The sequence below is a fragment of the Suncus etruscus genome, chromosome 1 (genome assembly GCF_024139225.1).
Source record: "Suncus etruscus isolate mSunEtr1 chromosome 1, mSunEtr1.pri.cur, whole genome shotgun sequence".
NCBI lineage: Eukaryota > Metazoa > Chordata > Mammalia > Eulipotyphla > Soricidae > Suncus > Suncus etruscus.
The window spans coordinates 183,770,692-183,788,703 of record NC_064848.1 but is presented as its reverse complement, the minus strand read 5'-3'; the positions used below and the strand labels follow the sequence as shown (position 1 = coordinate 183,788,703).

The window sequence follows — 18,012 nt, the reverse complement described above, 5'->3', positions numbered from 1 at the left end:
GACATATTTGCTACAGAATTCAACCGATAAGAATAAGAGTTATCGGGGCCGGGAAGGTGGCGCTAGAGGTAAGGTGCCTGCCTTACAAGCGCTAGCCAAGGAACGGACCGCGGTTCGATCCCCCGGCGTCCCATATGGTCCCCCCAAGCCAGGGGCGATTTCTGAGCACATAGCCAGGAGTAACCCCTGAGTGTCAAATGGGTGTGGCCCAAAAACAAAAAAAAAAAAAAAAAAAAAAAAAAAAAGAATAAGAGTTATCCTTATATTTATTCATTTGGGGTGCCTTCCTGTGGCAGTGTAGGGTCCTCCTGAGAGCAGTGCTCTGAGGCCATGGGTTGGCTGCATGCAAGGCAAACATCCTATATGCTATAATGTCTCTTTGGCTTCTCTTTTTCACGAATTTGCCTGTCCCTTGCGCAGGGGCCATGCTAATCTCTGTATCATTCTAATTTTAGTATATGTGCTGCTGAAGCGAGCATGTCTCTTTGGCTTCTCATCGCATATTTCTCATTGTGTTCTCACTTGGATTTGGATGCCTGTGGAATCTTAAAATGAGTTGATGGCTAAGTTTAATATGGGTGCTTAAGCACATTAAGCTGAAATAATTTCTTATTTTTTGTTTTTGTTTTTGTTTTTGGGTCACACCCGGCAGCGCTCAGAGGCTACTCCTGGCTCTAGGCTCAGGAATCACCCTCGGAAGGCTCAGGGAACCATAGGGGATGCTGGGATTTGAACCACTGTCCTTCTGCATGCAAGGCAAATGCCCCACCACTGTGCTATCTCTCCAGCCCCTGAAATAATTTCTTGATTGCTTTGGAAAAATTAGCTTTTTTTTTTTTTTTTTTTTTTTTTTTTTTTGGTTTTTGGGCCACACACGGGGTTGCTCAGGGGTTACTCCTGTCTGCTTAGAAATAGCTCCTGGCAGGCACGGAGGACCATATGGGACACCGGGATTTGAACCAACCACCTTTGGTCCTGGATCAGCTGCTTGCAAGGCAAACACCACTGTGCTATCTCTCCGGGCCCTTAACTTTTTTTTTTTTGGTGGAAAAACTAGCTTTTAATAAAAACTGTTGCTCTCTTTCAGAGTCCTTTTAAAAAAAACAAACAAAAACAGATATAATATGTCCTTCTTTGGTGGTGAGGTTGTTCAGGGATTTCACTCAGCAATGCTTGGGGATTATGTGCTGGAGATTAAACCTGGGGGTACTCCTGCAAAATCTAAATATTTTTAAAAATTTTTTAATTTTTTGGTGTTTGGGTCACACCCGGCACAAGACTGCACAAGGCTGACCTGATTTATTCTTTTTTTTGTTGTTGTTGTGGTTTTTGGGTCACACCCAGCAGTGCTCAGGGGTTATCCCTGGCTCTAGGCTCAGAAATTGCTTCTGGCAGGCATGGGGGACCATATGGGACGCCGGGATTCGAATCAATGACCTTCTGCATAAAAGGCAAACGCCTTACCTCCATGCCATTTCTCCGGCCCCTGACCTGATTTATTCTAAGGCTCTCCATATGTTCCTTGAGCCTTGACAGAAGTGGTTTCTGAATATTCCAGGTATGGTTCAAAAACAAAAACAAGAAAGAAAAATAAATCAAAAGAAAGTCCAACAGAAAGTTAGGGATAATCCAAAGTTACGTAGTTTTCTCAAGTGGCTGAGTCAGGAATCCAAACAGTAACCCCAAACTCAGACCTTGGGAGCTCCTTGCTCTATTGTACAGTCTGAGCAATGGCCTCACCCAGCTTGCCTGCTTCTTGTCCTGGACAAGAGCACCTGTTCCCAGACCCACTTCTATCAGGCCATGCTGAGGGCTCAGGATCCATGGCTGTGGTTCATTCTCCTCACCAGCAAGAATGAAAGGCATGCAGGCTGGCTTCCCTCTGGCTAACCACAATGGCCCCTGTCCATAGGGAAGGCCTTAACCAGCTCACCCCACTTCTAATCTTTTAGGGTATCCAAATCCTGGTCTTGATGGTGCCTCTGGGAGTGCCTGAACTGAGCCTAAGAGGGGAGCCACCAGTGTCTGCATCCCCAGCCATACCATGGAAGGTGAGGGTATCACTCACCTGTTTCACCTGGTTCATTTCCGGGTGCTTATGCCACCTCCTCAGAGCTTTCTGTCCCTTCCGCACTGCCTCTCCACACTTCCTTCCTGTTCTCTCTCATTATTACCAGACCGGTATTTTGTTTTGTTTTGTTTTTTGTTTTTGGTCACACCCGGCAGCACTCAGGGGTTACTCCTGGTTCTATGCTCCTGGCAGGCTCGGGGGACCATATGGGATGCTGGGATTCGAACCACCATCCTTCTGCATGAAAAGCAAATGCCCTATGTCCATACTATCTCTCTGGCCCCAAGACTAGGTAATTTTTTAACCTGAGGTTGCCACTCACCTCTGCTGCCCCATGGGGTCTGCCAGGCTGCAAGGCAGACAGTGCTGGGAGCATTTGCAAACTTTGGGGGGCAGGAGTCTGTCCTGTCGGTGTCTCTCTGAGCTGAACCCAGCTTCTGACCTCACCCTTCGCCGTCTCTATGCTGCTCTTTCTTCCTAATGTTTAGAGGACACACTTTTAGCAAGTACAGTGTGTGTGTGTGTGTGTGTGTGTGCGCACATGCAGGCACTTTGGCCACCTCACAGGGCCTGTCTAGAGAAGTCCCCTGGGTGACACATAAAGAAGGAGGAGAAGGAGAAGCATGTAGACTCTTCCTCAGGGTCCCTGGGTCCTGCAACTCTGATGCCCCTTCCAGCACCCTCAGTTTCTAGACACTTTTAGAGCTGCCCCTGTGGTCTCCTGTCCTGCCTCACTCCTGCTAGGATGCATTTCCCAGAGCTCTAATCTCCCTATGCCTCCTCTGACCTCTGACAGTGTCTGCTGGAGCCCAGAAAGTCCCCTTCATCCTCACCTGCCTGGCCCACACACCTGCCCGCCAAGCTCCTTGACTGCAGCTTCCCTATACACCCCGCACCAATAAAGTGAGTCCCAACAAAGTGAGGTTCAAGAGGGAGTGGGATGGGGGGTGTTTCCTAGACACCTGAAGCTAAGTTCCTGGGCTCTATTTTCTTTAGGAAGAGAACAGAGGCTACCAAGCAGGTTGATATCAGTTTTTCTTTTGCCTTTTTTTTTTTTTTTTTAAGCAATTGACAGTGAGTCACTGCAGGCGGTGGGGCGGTGTGACCTGGGGCTAATGTTCTCTTAAGTAATTGATAGTAATGATGGCCTGAGGCTCTGACGAGGTATCCTGCTGTGTTGAGTCACGGCCAAGGATTAAAACACAGGCAGCCTGGTTTTTAATGTGGGTTGCATCTTAAAAAGTGGGTTCCTTTATGAAAGAAGGAAAGAAGGAAGAAAAGAGGGCCCGGAGAGATAGCACAGCGGTGTTTGCCTTGCAAGCAGCCGATCCAGGACCAAAGGTGGTTGGTTCGAATCCCAGTGTCCCATATGGTCCCCCGTGCCTGCCAGGAGCTGTTTCTGAGCAGACAGCCAGGAGTAACCCCTGAGCACTCCCGGGTGTGGCCCAAAAACCAAAAAAAAAAAAAAAAAAAAAAAAAAGAAGGAAAAAAAGAAAGAAGGAAAGAGAGAGAGAAGGAAAGAGAGAGAAAGAAAGAAGAAGAGAGAAAGAAAGAAGGAAGAAGAAAGAAAAGAGAAAGAAAGAAGGAAGAACGAAAAGAAGGAAGAAAGGAGGAAAGAGAAAAAGAGAGAAAGAAAGCAAGCCAGCCAGAAAGAATGAATGAAACACCTGTTTAACAAGGGAGCTTCTTACCTGTTAGGTAGCTGAAGTTTCTGTGCTAGATGGAACATTGGCCAGGGCTCAGCTCCCGCTTCCTTCTTTACCTGTCCCCACCACTCCTTCCTCTCAGTGATAAGTGAACATAGAAGCTACAACCCTAAAAAGAAAAAAAAAAAAAAAGAAGATATAAGGGGCCGGTGAGGTGGCGCTAGAGGTAAGGTGTCTGCCTTGCAAGTGCTAGTCAAGGATCAAGACCATGGTTCGATCCCCCGGTGTCCTGTATGGTCCCCTCAAGCTAGGGGCAATTTCTGAGCTCTTAGCCAGGAGTAACTCCTGAGCATCAAACGGGTGTGGCTCGGAAAAAAAAAAAAAGAAGCTACAACCCTATGCCAGCTTCTGCCTGCCACTCCTGGGCCCCTGTGGAGTTGGCCCTTCAAACAGTCAACAAGCATTGAATGTGGCTCCCACGGACCAGAGGAGCCGAGCTGGGTGGGCAGTGGGAAAGAGCAGAGAAAATTGTGTCCGAGCTGCCTCCAGGGAGAAAATGCAGACACTTAAACTGAGAGAGTCACCCCAGACAGAATTCTGTCTCCTTGGGCTGTGGGAACTGATGAGAAAAGACTTGGTGTAGGGAATTGGGAGGGGGGGGGGTGAACTGGTTTTGAGGCTAGTCAGAAAGGCTGGCTGGCAGGCCTATGGGGAGCCTATACAGAGAATAGGACTCAGAATTCCCCGCTTCCCAGCTCCAGGAAGCCGCCTGGTGAGTCCTGGGCTACCCCTTCCCCCCACTTGTGGGCGATAAGGACAGGGGACCAGGCCCAGCCAGGAGGAAGTGGACTGGCTTCCTGTTTGTTTGTGAATCTCAGAGCTGAACACCAGCTTAGCAGAGCCACCCAGCCTGAGCCAAGTACCCCCAAGGGAGACCATCCGTAGGCCCAGCAAACCTTTCTCTCATTGGAAAACATAGAGCGGCCTCCCAGGGCAGTACTCGGCTAGGCCTGGCAGCGGCCATGCCAGTTTGGCTGGGACTGGAGGTGAAGTAACTACTTCCCTACAGCAGCTAGGGCCCTTCATTTACAACACAAAGCCTCTCCAGGCAGCTCCAGGAGCTAGAGCTTGATCAGCCCCCAACCCTCCCCAAATCATTTCCTCCCACTCGTTGGCCCTAGAAGGAAATTCTGACCCTTTGAAAACTCCAGGATTCGCTGCTGAGATTTTTGTTTGCAGCAGCAAAATACATAAAGCCACCACAGAGTCCTTCAAAACCCAACTGGAGACAATGAAACGCACAGTGGGGGGGGGGGCTCCAAACACAGGCAGCAGGATGACTGCATGCCTATGTGTCATTGGAGCAAGATGGCCAACATGGCCCAAAAAAATGCAACTAGCAAGGATCAGCATGGTGGAGTGTTTCAGTAGTGTGTCCAGGCATCATTTCTTCCAAGGAAGCAAAAAAAAATTTTTTTTGGTTGTTGGGTCACACCCGGCAGTTCTCAGGGGTTACTCCTGGCTCTAGGCTCAGAAATCGCTCCTGGCAGGCTCAGAGGATCTTATGGGATACCGGGATTCAAACCACTGTCCTGCTTGCAAGGCACTTACCTCTATGCTATCTCTCCGGCCCTCCAAGGAAGCAAATTTAAGCCCCAGATCAGTAGTAATTGGGTGGAGAGGAGATGTGGGATAAAAATGTTGCAAAGACTTTCACTTTTCTTTTTCTTTCTGTACCTCTATGTGATCTGACCTGCAGACGGTAGAATTCTGGCCCAATTGTATCTTATGGGGGGAGGGGAAGGGGACTGTTGGGAGTTTGGCCACACTGGGCTTGTGCTCAGGGCTTACTCCTGGCTCTTATTTAAGTAAACCCTGGCTCAGGACTTACTCCTTACTCCTGTGCTCAGGGATCACTCCTGGCAGGGCTCAGAGGGCCAGATGGGATGATGGGAAATTGAACCCGAATTGGCTTCATGCAAGACAAGTTCCTTTCCCCCTTCCCGTTGTATTATCTCTCTAGCTCCTGTTGCATTCTTTATACTTTTCTGAATCTTTGTGTGTGTGTGTGTGTGTGTGTGTGTGTGTGTGTGTGTGTGTGTGTGTGTGTGTGTGTATGCTTTGGTTTTAGGGAGAGGCCCACACCCAGTAATACTCTGGGGTTACTTCTGGCCCAGTGCTCAGAGGTCACTAGCAGGCTGAAGCAGTATAAGGAATTCAAACATGGGCCTTCTGTATGCAAAGCGTGTCTCCAATTCTTGAAACTATCCCATGATTTTTCTCTGCATAATTGAAAGATTAAGACCTTAAAGTATTATTTATTCTAGGTGGGGGAGCTTACTTTGGCTGTGCTCAGGGGCTATTCTTCCTGGCTCTGTGTTCAGGGGTGGCCCCTGGCAGTGTTGGGGCACCATAAATAGGGGTGGGCAGGATGTAAAGCAAGCACCATACCCAGGTGCTATCTCTCCAGCCCCATTAACTATTACGTCAAAGACAAGTGGGAGAGTCAGGCTGTGTGCATTTTGCAAAGTAAAACTGCATTTTTTGCAAAGTGAATTAGCATCACAGACCCTCCCCAACCCACGGAAATATGCTGGGAGCTGGGGAAAGGCTCTGCTTTCAGATCTGTCCACGCAAGCAGATGACAGGCAAGGAAGCCGATCCCTCTGGTGACTTCCAGGGTGACTGTCTTGGCTTCCTTCCAACCACACCCTCTCACCATTCCTTCCCCCGTTTCAGGGCCTCATCGCTTAACTTTTGACCTAAGCCAAACAATAAAAAACCAAATCCAAAGGAAGAAGACTAGCACAAGAAATTGTCCCCCACCCCCCACAAAGCCCTCCTCTCATACACATGACCTGACCACCTGTCATCTGAACTGTGTTGCAATGTGAGTGTCTCTGCCGGTTTATTTGGTTAGTATTTGAGGCCACATCAGGCAGTGCTCAGGGCCAACTCATGGTGTACTGCTTGGGGACTGAACATAGAGCACCCCCGTGGGCAAAACAGACACTTTACTCCTGTGAGCTATCTCCCCAGCCTCTGTACCAGCTCCTTTATAAAGAACTTAGTGTGGGGCTGGAGAAATAGCATGGAGGTAAGGCGTTTGCCTTTCATGCAGAAGGTCTGTGGTTCGAATCTCGGCATCCCATATGGTCCCCTGAGCCTGCCAGGAGCGATTTCTGAGCATAGAGCCAGGAGGAACCGCTGAGCGATGCCAGGTATGACCCAAACCACCCCCCCAAAAAAAAAAAAAAAAACTTAGTGTGGACCATAAGTCCATGGTAACACTCCTGTCTCACATAGACCAGCTCCTGCATTGGAGCCCCAGGACAAGAAAAAAAATAACAAACAAACAACAAACTAAAAATCAAAGCTCTGGAATGACTCATCTTCCCATTCCCCAAAGCATCTAGCCATGAAATATCCTCAACTACTCATCATTGTGCACAAGCTTAATTTTTAGGAGAAAGAACAGACCAACTGTGCTTGCCTCTTGGTTGTCTGTTCTCAGAGCACCGTGGAAGGGCACAGCCCATTACTTCCTCTGGCTCTTCCTCTGGAGTGCTTTGGGGAAATCTAAGGAAACTCTAGGGACCTCAGAAAGAGAATCTGATGTCATTTCTTTTATGGAGGGGAGGGCTGTTGTATATGAAAATAGGGCTATTTGTATTTTTTTATTTTTGGTTTTTGGGTCACATCAGGTGGTGCTCAGGGGTTACTCCTGGCTCTGCACTCAGAAATTATCCATGGCAGGCACAGGGGACCATATGAGATGCTAGGATTTGAACCACTGTCTGTCCTGGATCGGCTATGTGCAAGGCAAATGCCCTACTGCTGTGCTATCTCTGCAGGCCCGGCTGTTTGTATTTTGAGGGGGTCACATTCAGTTGTGTTCAGGGACTCTTCCTATTCAGTGCTCTGGGATCATGCCTGACAGTGGACCATATGCAGTGCCAGGGATCAAAGCAGGGTTAGCCACACAGAAGTAAATGCCTTTTAACCCTCTGTGCTGTCATCTCTCCAGCCCTGCTGTCCCCTGTGTCCCATTCATTCACTAACAGGCAGGGACGCCCCAGGAGACTGGTTTCAGCCTGCCTCAGCCTGAGTGCCCAGAGCCCTGGGTACATGCCTCCCTGGTTTAAGAAAGAGTTAATTCCGAGCTGGGTGCTGATCTCCCACCTGGCAGGCAGAGGGGCAGTGCCAGTTTGGCAGGTGGTTAGGACAGGACACTAGGTATATTTACAGCCACCGATGGCCATGCCCGGGGCTTCTATATCAGGAAGTTGCCTGCAAAGGGTCACCTCAACCTATTTACTTAGACTTGGTGTTGACGCTCAGGGCTTCCTCCTCCCTTCTCTGGGATCTTTTTCTGAACATGTTGTTCTTGTCCACACAGCCTGGCACGGCGACCTAGGCACGCTGCTGCCATCTGGTGGCACGAAGAGGTCACATCCTTGCTGGTGGAATGGGAAACAGACTTGGAGAACCTAGAGAATCTTGAGACTGAGGGCTAGCACTTCTTTTTTTTTCCTTTTCTTTCTTTTTTTTTTTTTTTTGGTCACACCCGGCAGCGCAGGAGTTACTCCTGGCTCTATGCTCAGAAATCGCCCCTGGCAGGCTCGGGGACCATATGGGATGCCGGGATTCGAACCACCGTCCTTCTGCATGAAAAGTAAAGGCCTTACCTCCATGCTATCTCTCCAGCCCCAGGGCTAGCACTTTTGCAGCTGCAGAGCTTACCCTTCAAATGACAGCAGTGGGAGCCAGAGAAATAGCACGGCGGTAGGGCGTTTACCTTGCACACAGCTGATTCGAACAGATGGTGGTTTGAATCCCGGAATCCCATATGGTCCCCCATGCATGCCAGAAGCGACTTCTGAGCACAGAGTCAGGAGTAACCCCCCTGAGCGCAGCCAGGTGTGACTCCAAAACAAAACAAACCAACAAAAACAAATGATAGCAGTGAAGGAGGGTCTCTCCAGCTCAGTGACACGCATTTCCCTTTGTAAAGATGGGAAAGATTGACCCAGAGATATGAAGGCATTTCCTAAAATAAATGCTAGAAAGAGTAATGCACAAACTGTAAAAAACACACTTGGAAGTTGCCACAGTCCACCCTCCACCTCAGCCTCAAATCAGGGCCACAAGCAGCTTCTGAGCCAAAAGTCAGAACCCTGGGGAAACAGGGCCCTGGAATGCAAGTCGTCTTGCATCTTCTAGTTTGAATCAAGTCAGGTTCAACCCTCCGCCAGTGTGGCACAAGGGGGACCTCGGATATCCACTGCTGTCTTGGCATCCCAAGCAGGCAGTGTCCCCAGGACACATCTAGAGGAGGAAGGAAAAATTTGAACTAAAAGTGTTCTCATTTACTTCTCAACAGCCCAGCAATACAGGGCTTCATATTCTTTTATCTTCTTTTTCTTTTTTTTGGGGGGGTCACACCAGCAGTGCTCAGGGGTTACTCCTGGCTCTGCACTCAGAAATCACCCCTGGCAGGCTAAGGGGACCATGTGGGATGCCAGGGATCTAACCCGGGATTGTCCTGGGTCAGCTGCATGCAAGGCAAATGCCCTACCGCTGTGCTATCACTCCAGTCCCCAAAGGCTCCATATTATGGTGAGAATTTTTTTTTGTTTGTTTGTTTTTTTGTTTTTGTTTTTTCAAGCCACACCCGTTAGATGCTCAGGGGTTACTCCTGGCTACATGCTCAGAAATTGCCCCTGGCTTGGGGGGATCATATGGGACGCCGGGGGATTGAACCATGGTCCTTTCCTTGGCTAGCGCTTACAAGGCAGACACCTTACCTCTAGCGCCACCCCGCCGGCCCCTTTTTTTTTTTTTTTTTAATTTGGGGAAGATCACACTCAGCTGTGCCCAAGGCTTTCTCTGCTCAGGAATCACTCCTGGGCCCGGAGAGATAGCACAGCGGCATTTGTCTTGCAAGCAGCTGATCCAGGACCAAAGGTGGTTGGTTCGAATCCCGGTGTCCCATATGGTCCCTCGTGCCTGTCAGGAGCTATTTCTGAGCAGACAGCCAGGAGTAACCCCTGAGCATTTGGGTGTGGCCCAAAAAAAAAAAAAAAAAAGGAATCACTCCTGGCAGCATTTAGAGGGTCCTATGCCATGTCAAAAGTTAACCAATGTCTGGGGCTGGAGCAATGGCACAAGGGGTAAGACATCTGCCTTGCTAGATGTACTAGCCTAGGATGATTCGATCACCTGGCGAGCATATGGTTCTCCAATCCAGGAACAATTTCTGAGCACATAGCCAGGAGTAACCTCTGAGTGCTACTGGGTGTGGCTCAAAAACCAACCAACCAACCAACCAACCAAACAAACAAAAAATTAACCTATGTCAATTGCATACAAAGTAGTCTTTAACTCCTGTACTACCTCTCTTTGCTCCCCCCTTTTTTTTTAATAAGGAAAAAAGCCAAATTCCTATCCTCCATGGTTCCTGTGACCCCAAAGCACTAAACAAGGAGCAGCTTTTAAACACTACCAGGTATGACTCTCCTTTTGCCCCTCTCTCCCCACAATAAAGACAAATGCTTTTAGGTTTTTAAATCCCTACAAGGGCCTGACCTGGATTACTCAATCTAGTGGGAAATAGAAACCAAATAAGAGGTTGTTTGCATGTGTGAGGCCCTGGGTTCAACTCTCAGGACCACACAATAAAATAACATAATTCAATACAATACTAGGGCCTGGAAGCATAGCTAAAGGGCTGAAGTGTATGATTTGCAGGACACCACATGGTTTCCAGGACACTTTACCCCCTGCCAGGACTGTGGTGGAACAGCCCCTGAACACCATTAGGTATGAACCCAAAACAGACACACACACACACACACACACACACACACACACACACACACACACAAAGAGCCAGAGAACTGAAGCAATAGCCCAATGTCTAGGGCACTCACCTTGCATATGTCCTACCTGGGTCTGATGCAGAGCATCCCATATGAACATCAAGTGAAGTAATTCCTGAGTGCAGAGTCAGGAGTAACCCTTGAGCACTGGAGTCGTAGAGATAGTGTGGAGCTAAGGCATTTGCCTTGCATGCAGAAGGACGGTGGTTCAAATCTGGCATCCCATATGGTCTCCTGAGCCTGCCAGGAGTGATTTTTGAGCATAGAGCCAGGAGTAACCCCTGAGTGCTGCTAGGTGTGACCCTCCCCCCCCCAAAAAAAAAAAAACAAAACCCAAACCTTTGAGCACTACCGAGTGTGGCCCCAAAGCAAAATAAAAAAGAGCTAAGAATGCTTATAGTGTAAAGGAAAAATTTCCCCTGAGTTCCCTGACTGCCCTGATCACCTACCCCCCTTCACAATTGTGGGAACTTGTAGACCCAGTTACAGTTCAACTTTCTTTCTGTTCTGACATGGTTCTAACCTGGTCATGTTAACCCTGTAAGCTTACACCTGCACCTTGCAAAAATGTGATTGAGCAAATGCCAGATATCATGAACTTCCTAAAGCAAATCAATCTACTGTAACTTTCTATTGTTTGAAATGCTATATACAGCTTGTAAACTCATGGCTCAGGGCTGGCAGTTTCTGGCTTATGTTGGATTCTAGCGCAGCCCCTGCATATGCTTGTAAGAAAATAAACCCCCTGCTTTTGCATGAGACTGTGGTCTTGGTGTCTTTGAACGGCACATCGTTCTCCTGGACTTAGCAATAGCAATGAATGTCTCCCAACCTAGTCAGTGAGGATCCAGACTCAAATCTTGCTACATCTGCAACCATGTTCCCTACTGGTATTCTATAAGCTGAGATCTTCCTGGAGGAGACTCTAGGAAGCCCCAACTAGCCTGGATCCTCAGTCAAAGCAGACTTATAGGGGTCCAGCATTAATGACTCTACAAAGAAAGACTCTACTGACCACTGTGGCTGAAGTGCCAGCATATTCGAGTGCAGAGGGCGTGTATATGCACCATGCAAGCACCACACACTCACCTCCTGTGAGTGGTAAGACAGGATTCTTAGGGTTTAGAGGCAGTGGTCCTCAAACTTTTTAAGCAGGGGCCCAGTTCACTGTCCTTCAGACCATTGGAGGGCCGGACTATTGTAAAAATAAAAACTATGAAGAAATTTCTATGCATACTGCATATATCTTTTTTTTTTTTTGGTCACACTGCATATATCTTATGTTGAAGTGAAGAAACAAATACAATATGTGGCCCTCAGGCTGTACTTTGAGGACCACTGGAGAACGATAGCACAGCGTTAGGTAAGGTGTTTGGCCAATCCAACTTTGATCTCCAGCATCCCATAGTCCCCTGAGACTGCTAAAGTAATTTCTGAGTGCAGAGCCAGGAGTAACCCCTGAGTGCAACCTGGTGTATACCCCCAAACAAACCAAGACTAGACTCTCAGGTTCAGGAGCCCCAAGCAAAATCTTCTGGAACCCTAGGTGGGGAGGAGGGGAGCACTTTAGATAGAGAGTCAGGAGACTAGTGCCACCCTGACCTGGTCACCTGTATCAGGTGGGACATGGGAAAACTCCCCCCTCCTCATTTTAATAAAGATGCTGTTTGGGGCCCGGAGAGATAGCGCAGCAGCGTTTGCCTTGCAAGCAGCCGATCCAGGACCTAAGGTGGTTGGTTCAAATCCCGGTGTCCCATATGGTCCCCCGTGCCTGCCAGGAGCTATTTCTGAGCAGACAGCCAGGAGTAACCCCTGAGCACCGCTGGGTGTGGCCCAAAAACCAAAAACCAAAAAAAAAAAAAAAAAAAAAAAAAAAGATGCTGTTTGAAGGATCTGAAAGTCCTGACCTGTGCCAGGGCCACTGTAGTTCCAGCCGGGTGGAGGCAGACAGGAAAAGAGCCTGTCAGCTCAGGACAGAATCTGGGGAGGGCAGGGTGAGGCATGCAGAAGGAGGAAATGCATTTCACACGGGGGCTGGCAGAGGCCCAGTAGGAAAGGAGCAGCTGGTGTTCAGAGTGCCTCCTCACTGGCTCCTGAGATCAGCAGAGGTGAGGCAGGCACTACGCACAGAGGAACATCTGTAGAATGCTGGGGTCATCCATCCTCTCTGGGACAGGCCTGGGGTGAACCTAGACACACACAATATATATACAGATGCACACACATAACACGCATGTTACACACAAACACATCCACACAAACTCATACATAAACACATGTCACATATACACAACACATGCAAACACATACACATGTGCACAAGACAGATGCACACACATACACATATACACAGATGCTTTGGAGAAGTGTCATTACAGTGGAGTCCTGTTTGGAAGGAACATCCTACAGCAAGCCCTGTATGAAGGGCAGAGGAATAGGAGAAAGGATTAAACCCCAAATCTGGGCTCCTCACTCCTTCAGGAGACCATCAATTCTTTCCAGTTCCCACCTTCTGCCTCTGTTTCTTTCTTTTTTTTTTTTTTTTTTTTGGTTTTTGGGCCACACCCAGCGGTGCTCAGGGGTTACTCCTGGCTGTCTGCTCAGAAATAGCTCCTGGCAGGCACAGGGGACCATATGGGACACCGGGATTCGAACCAACCATCTTTGGTCCTGGATCGGCTGCTTGCAAGGCAAACACCGCTGTGCTATCTCTCTGGGCCCATTGCCTCTGTTTCTTATCACCAAGTGTGAGGCACGGAGAGCAGTGGGTGTTAGCAGTGTGAGTGCAAGGCCCTGACAGATTCTCTGGTGACTTTGCAGCAGGGTCAGACTTAAAGCCCTTAGCACCCCTGGGCTGTCCAAATTCCAGATTTCTTCCCTAATCTTCTTAGTTAAGGGTCAGCAAACTTTGTCAAGGAACCGAGAATAAATACTTTGGCTTTGCAGGCCAGATGGTCTCTTTTTTTTTTTTAGTTTGTTTGGTTTTTGGGTCATGGCACTCAGGGGTTTCTCCTGGCTCTGTGCTCAGAAATTGCTCCTGGCAGGCTCGAGGGATCATATGGGATGCTGGGAATCAAACTGGGCTCTGTCCTGGGTTGGCCACGTGCAAAGCAAAGGCTCTACTGCTGTGCTATTGCTCCAGCCCCCAGATGGTCTCTTAAGACGACTCTGCTGTAATAGCACAAATGGCCACAACTGTTTCTGGGAAACTTTGCTCCAGTCACGGAAGTTTGAATTTCTTCTGAGCCATTCTTCTGAGTCATGAAATAATACTTTGTGTTTATTTTTCTGAACATTTAGGTTTGGAAACCATGGGGATGGCTAGAGAGATAGTGCAGGTTAAGGTGTTTGCCTGACATGAAGCCATTTGAGCTGACCTTGGTTTGATCCCTACACCACTTCTAGGGATCACTCCTGAACACAGAACCAAGAATAGCCATTGAACAATTCTGAGTGTGTTCTAACGTTACCTTCAGGACCAAAACAAACCATGATTTGCTCATGTGTTATTGATATACAAACAGGAGTTTGCTGTGCCTGCCCTGTGTTGGCAGAAGCTCATTCAATCAAACTTAATTCTTGTCTTTTAACTGATCTTTTTTTGTTTGTTTGTTTCTGGGTCACACCCGGCAGCGCTCAGGGATTCCTCCTGGTTCTACGCTCAGAAATCGTTCCTGGCAGGCTCGGGGACCATATGGGATGCCGGGATTCGAACCACCATCCTTCTGCATGCAAGGCAAACACTTTACCTCCATGCTATCTCTCTGGCCCCTAATTCTCGTCTTTTTTTTTTTTTTTTTTTGGTTTTTGGGTCACACCCAGCAGCACTCAGGGGTTACTCCTGGCTCCATGCTCAGAAATTACTCCAGGCAGGTTCGGGGGACCATATGGGATGCCGGGATTCGAACTGATAACCTTCTGCATGAAAGGCAAACACCTTACCTCCATGCTATCTCTCTGGCCCCTAATTCTCTTCTTTTAACTGATCTATTTTGGGGGGGGAGAGGGAGAGGGACATATTCATCAATGGTCAGGGCTTTTTCCTGGCTCTGCTCTCAGGAATCACTCTTATGGTGCTCCAGGGACCATATGAGCATGCCAAGATCAAGCCCAGGTTGACCGTATTGTAAAGCAAACACACTCCCTGCTGTCTTGTTGCTTTGACTCTCACTGGCCATAGATTTTCTGGCCCATCTCCATGGTTCTTTCATCCTCCAAGGTTTGCAGCAGCTCTAACTTCCTTCAGAGAAGGGAAATTTGCTTTCTAGCTCTGCTTTTCTGAAGTAGCCTGGACAGTGGGAGCTGTACTTCCCTCTCGCTGTATCTCTTGTGTACAGATAATCTGTCTATAATAAATTGGTTTCCTGGGAGGATATGTTCTTCAGGATATGTTCTTCACTCATGTTCTTCCAGCTGTGAGCACCTGGGCTTGGCCAAACCCAGAAGGCCCCTCTTGGCAGGGGGTCTTCTGCACACTTCTCTCTTTTTATCTATCTATCTATCTATCTATCTATCTATCTATCTATCTATCTATCTATCTATCTATCTATCTATCATCTATCTATCAATCATCTATCTTTTTTTTTTTTTGGTTTTTGGGCCACACCCAGCGGTGCTCAGGGGTTACTCCTGGCTGTCTGCTCAGAAATAGCTCCTGGCAGGCACGGGGACCATATGGGACACCGGGATTTGAACCAACCACCTTTGGTCCTGAATCGGCTGCTTGCAAGGCAAACGCTGCTGCTGTGCTATCTCTCCAGGCCCCTATCTATCTATCTATCTATCTATCTATCTATCTATCTATCTATCTATCTATCTATCTATCTGTCTGTCTGTCTGTCTGTCTGTCTGTCTGTCTGTCTGTCTGTCTGTCTGTCTGTCTGTCTGTCTATCTGTCTATCCATCTATCATCTCTTTCTCTCTCTCTCTCTGGCAACACCTGGAGGTGTTCAGGGATTACTCCTGACTCTGCGCTTAGAAATAGCTTCTGGCAGGCTCCGGGGCCTATATGGGATGCCGGGAATCGAATACAGGTTAGCTGCTTGCAAGGCAAATGCCCTACTCACTGTGCTATTGCTCTGGTCCCACTTCCCTCTTTTTAAATTTTGTTTGTTTGGTTTGGGAGCCTCATATAGTTACACTTGGTTCAGTGCTCAGGGGTTGCTTCCAGCAGTGCTGGGGACCAGACAGTGCCAGGGATCCAATTCAGGCCTCCCACACACAAAATGCCTGTCCCATCTCCCCAGCTCAGGTTTGCACTTTTTTTTCTTTAGGTTTCTGGACCATACCTGACTGTGCTCAGAACTTGCTCTTGTCTCTGCAATCCTGGAGGGGCTGAAAGGACCAGAGACAGTGCTGGGGATGGAGCTGGGATCTGCTATGTTCAAGGCAAACACCCTGTCTACTGTCCTATTTCTTTGACCTGATTTGCCCTTATTACTCTTGTTTTGTTTTGGGCCACACCCAGAGATGCTCAGGGTTACTTCTGGCTCTAGGCTCAGGTATCACTCCTAGTAAGGTACAGGGGACCAAATGAGATGCTGTGTGGGGGTGGGGGTGAGGTGGGGGTGGGGTGGGAATTTAACCTGGGTTGGCCACATGCAAGGCAAGCACAGGACCACTTTGGCCCCAGCTCGCATCTATTATTATTTTTTGTTTGTTTGTTTGTTTGTTTTGGGCCACACCCGGCAGTGCTCAGGGGTCACTCCTGGCTGTCTGCTCAGAAATAGTTCCTGGCAGGCATGGGGGACCATATGGGACACCGGGATTCGAACCAACCACCTTTGGTCCTGGATCGGCTGCTTGCAAGGCAAACGTCGCTGTGCTATCTCTCTGGGCCCACATCTTTTATTTTTTTGGCTTTTGGGTCACACCCAGCATTATTCAGGGGTTACTTCTGGCTCTGACTCAGAAATTGCCTCTGGCAGGAACTGGGAACCATATGGGATGCTGGGATTCAAACCACCATCCATCCTGGATCAACTTCTAGGAAGGCAAACACCTTACCGCTGTGCTATCACTCTGGTCCCCCTAGCTCGCATCTTGATTAAGCAAGCATGAATGCTGCATTTTCTCAGTAAGGAGAGAATGAAATTTGCTGGAGACAGTTAAGTTTGGAGCAGGATACAGGGAGCTAAAAAACAGGGAGCCATTCAGCTTCCTGCAACCTTCATACCCAGGTTTTTCCCCACAGTCATTGTCCAGCTGGCACCCAGGGCAGTTCTGATAGCACATCTGGCAGCTATAGCTAATATCCTGACAGAACTGCATTTACTACACCAGGACTGTCTGGGTGTCCATGTCTTTCATCTTTCAGATCCACCCATCAAGGGATCCCTGTCCCATCGGTCCACATGGGCTGAGTTTGGAGCACCAGGAGGGAATGCTGCAGCCCTGTTGGCTTTTGTGTTCCTTCGTCAGGCCCACTGCTTGCTGGGAAAATGCCCCCTCAGCGCCTGAACAAGGGAATCATTCAGCCTGGCCGGCAGCCCTCTGCTCAGCCCCCTTCTCTGACCAGTACAGGACGTGGCCTATGAGCCTCTCCCGGGCTGATAAAGGCCCATTGTGGAGGCTTCCAGAGAAACCCAGGGGCTATCAGGAGACTTGGCCAGCCAGGCCAGCATCACAGCCGTTACACATTTGTGAAAAGAGTTAATACGGCCAAAGTCAAGGCAGAATGAGACCCTTGGGCTGCCCCGGGCCAGCCTTGGCAGGGAGGCTAACGGCAAAACCAGCAGGGCCTGAGCAAACACAAGTGCTCTGTTCAAAAGGCCAGAGAGAGGGGGCCTTCCCTCCCCCACAGGGTGTGTGGAGCAATAAAGCACGAAGGGGGTCTGGGGGGGGGGGCAGCAGCAGCCGAGGAAGAGGAAGCAGCCTGGAACCCATTTAGGCATTGCCTCCTCCTGCTCCTAGTCCCAGAAGCACTTGGGGGAGCCCAGGCACCTCATCACTCACAAACCTCCTCGTCTTACTGCAAAATAAAAAAGTGAGGAAGGGGTATCCTGAAGGCTGAGGTGAACAAGATTGGTCATTTGAGGAGATGGAAGGGGTGGGAGGGGGTACAAGAGCTGCTGTTGGGAGGATGGATGTGCAGGGGCTTGGAGGGGGCAGGGAAGCACCCATTATACACGTGTGTGGTCACAGGGGCACCGGAAGGAGGTTCTAGCAGGGGCTGGGGCAGGCTCACCCCAGCTCTGCCTGGCCAGCTGACAGCTGGTCCAACCCCCCCGGGGGTGGGGTGAGGATTGGGGAGGGAGGGAACAGGGGTCCGGGTCAGAGTGCAACATGCAGCGGCCTCTCCCCTCAGCAGGTGTTGAGTGAGCAAGTGAGCAAGCAGAGCAGAGGGGAAGGAGGGTCACCCAGCTTGGGATGGAGGGAGATGGTGCCCTACCCAGGGGGTGAGCTTGCCCTCCCC

General features: G+C 49.1%; 1 non-coding gene across 1 annotated transcript; it reads right to left on the bottom strand.

Annotated features, from left to right (window-relative positions):
• Positions 1–377: 377 nt before the first annotated feature.
• LOC126029842 (U6 spliceosomal RNA) lies at positions 378–479 on the bottom strand. The gene has a single exon (XR_007503055.1). It is a non-coding gene; the product is annotated as a U6 spliceosomal RNA (small nuclear RNA).
• Positions 480–18,012: the final 17,533 nt, after the last annotated feature.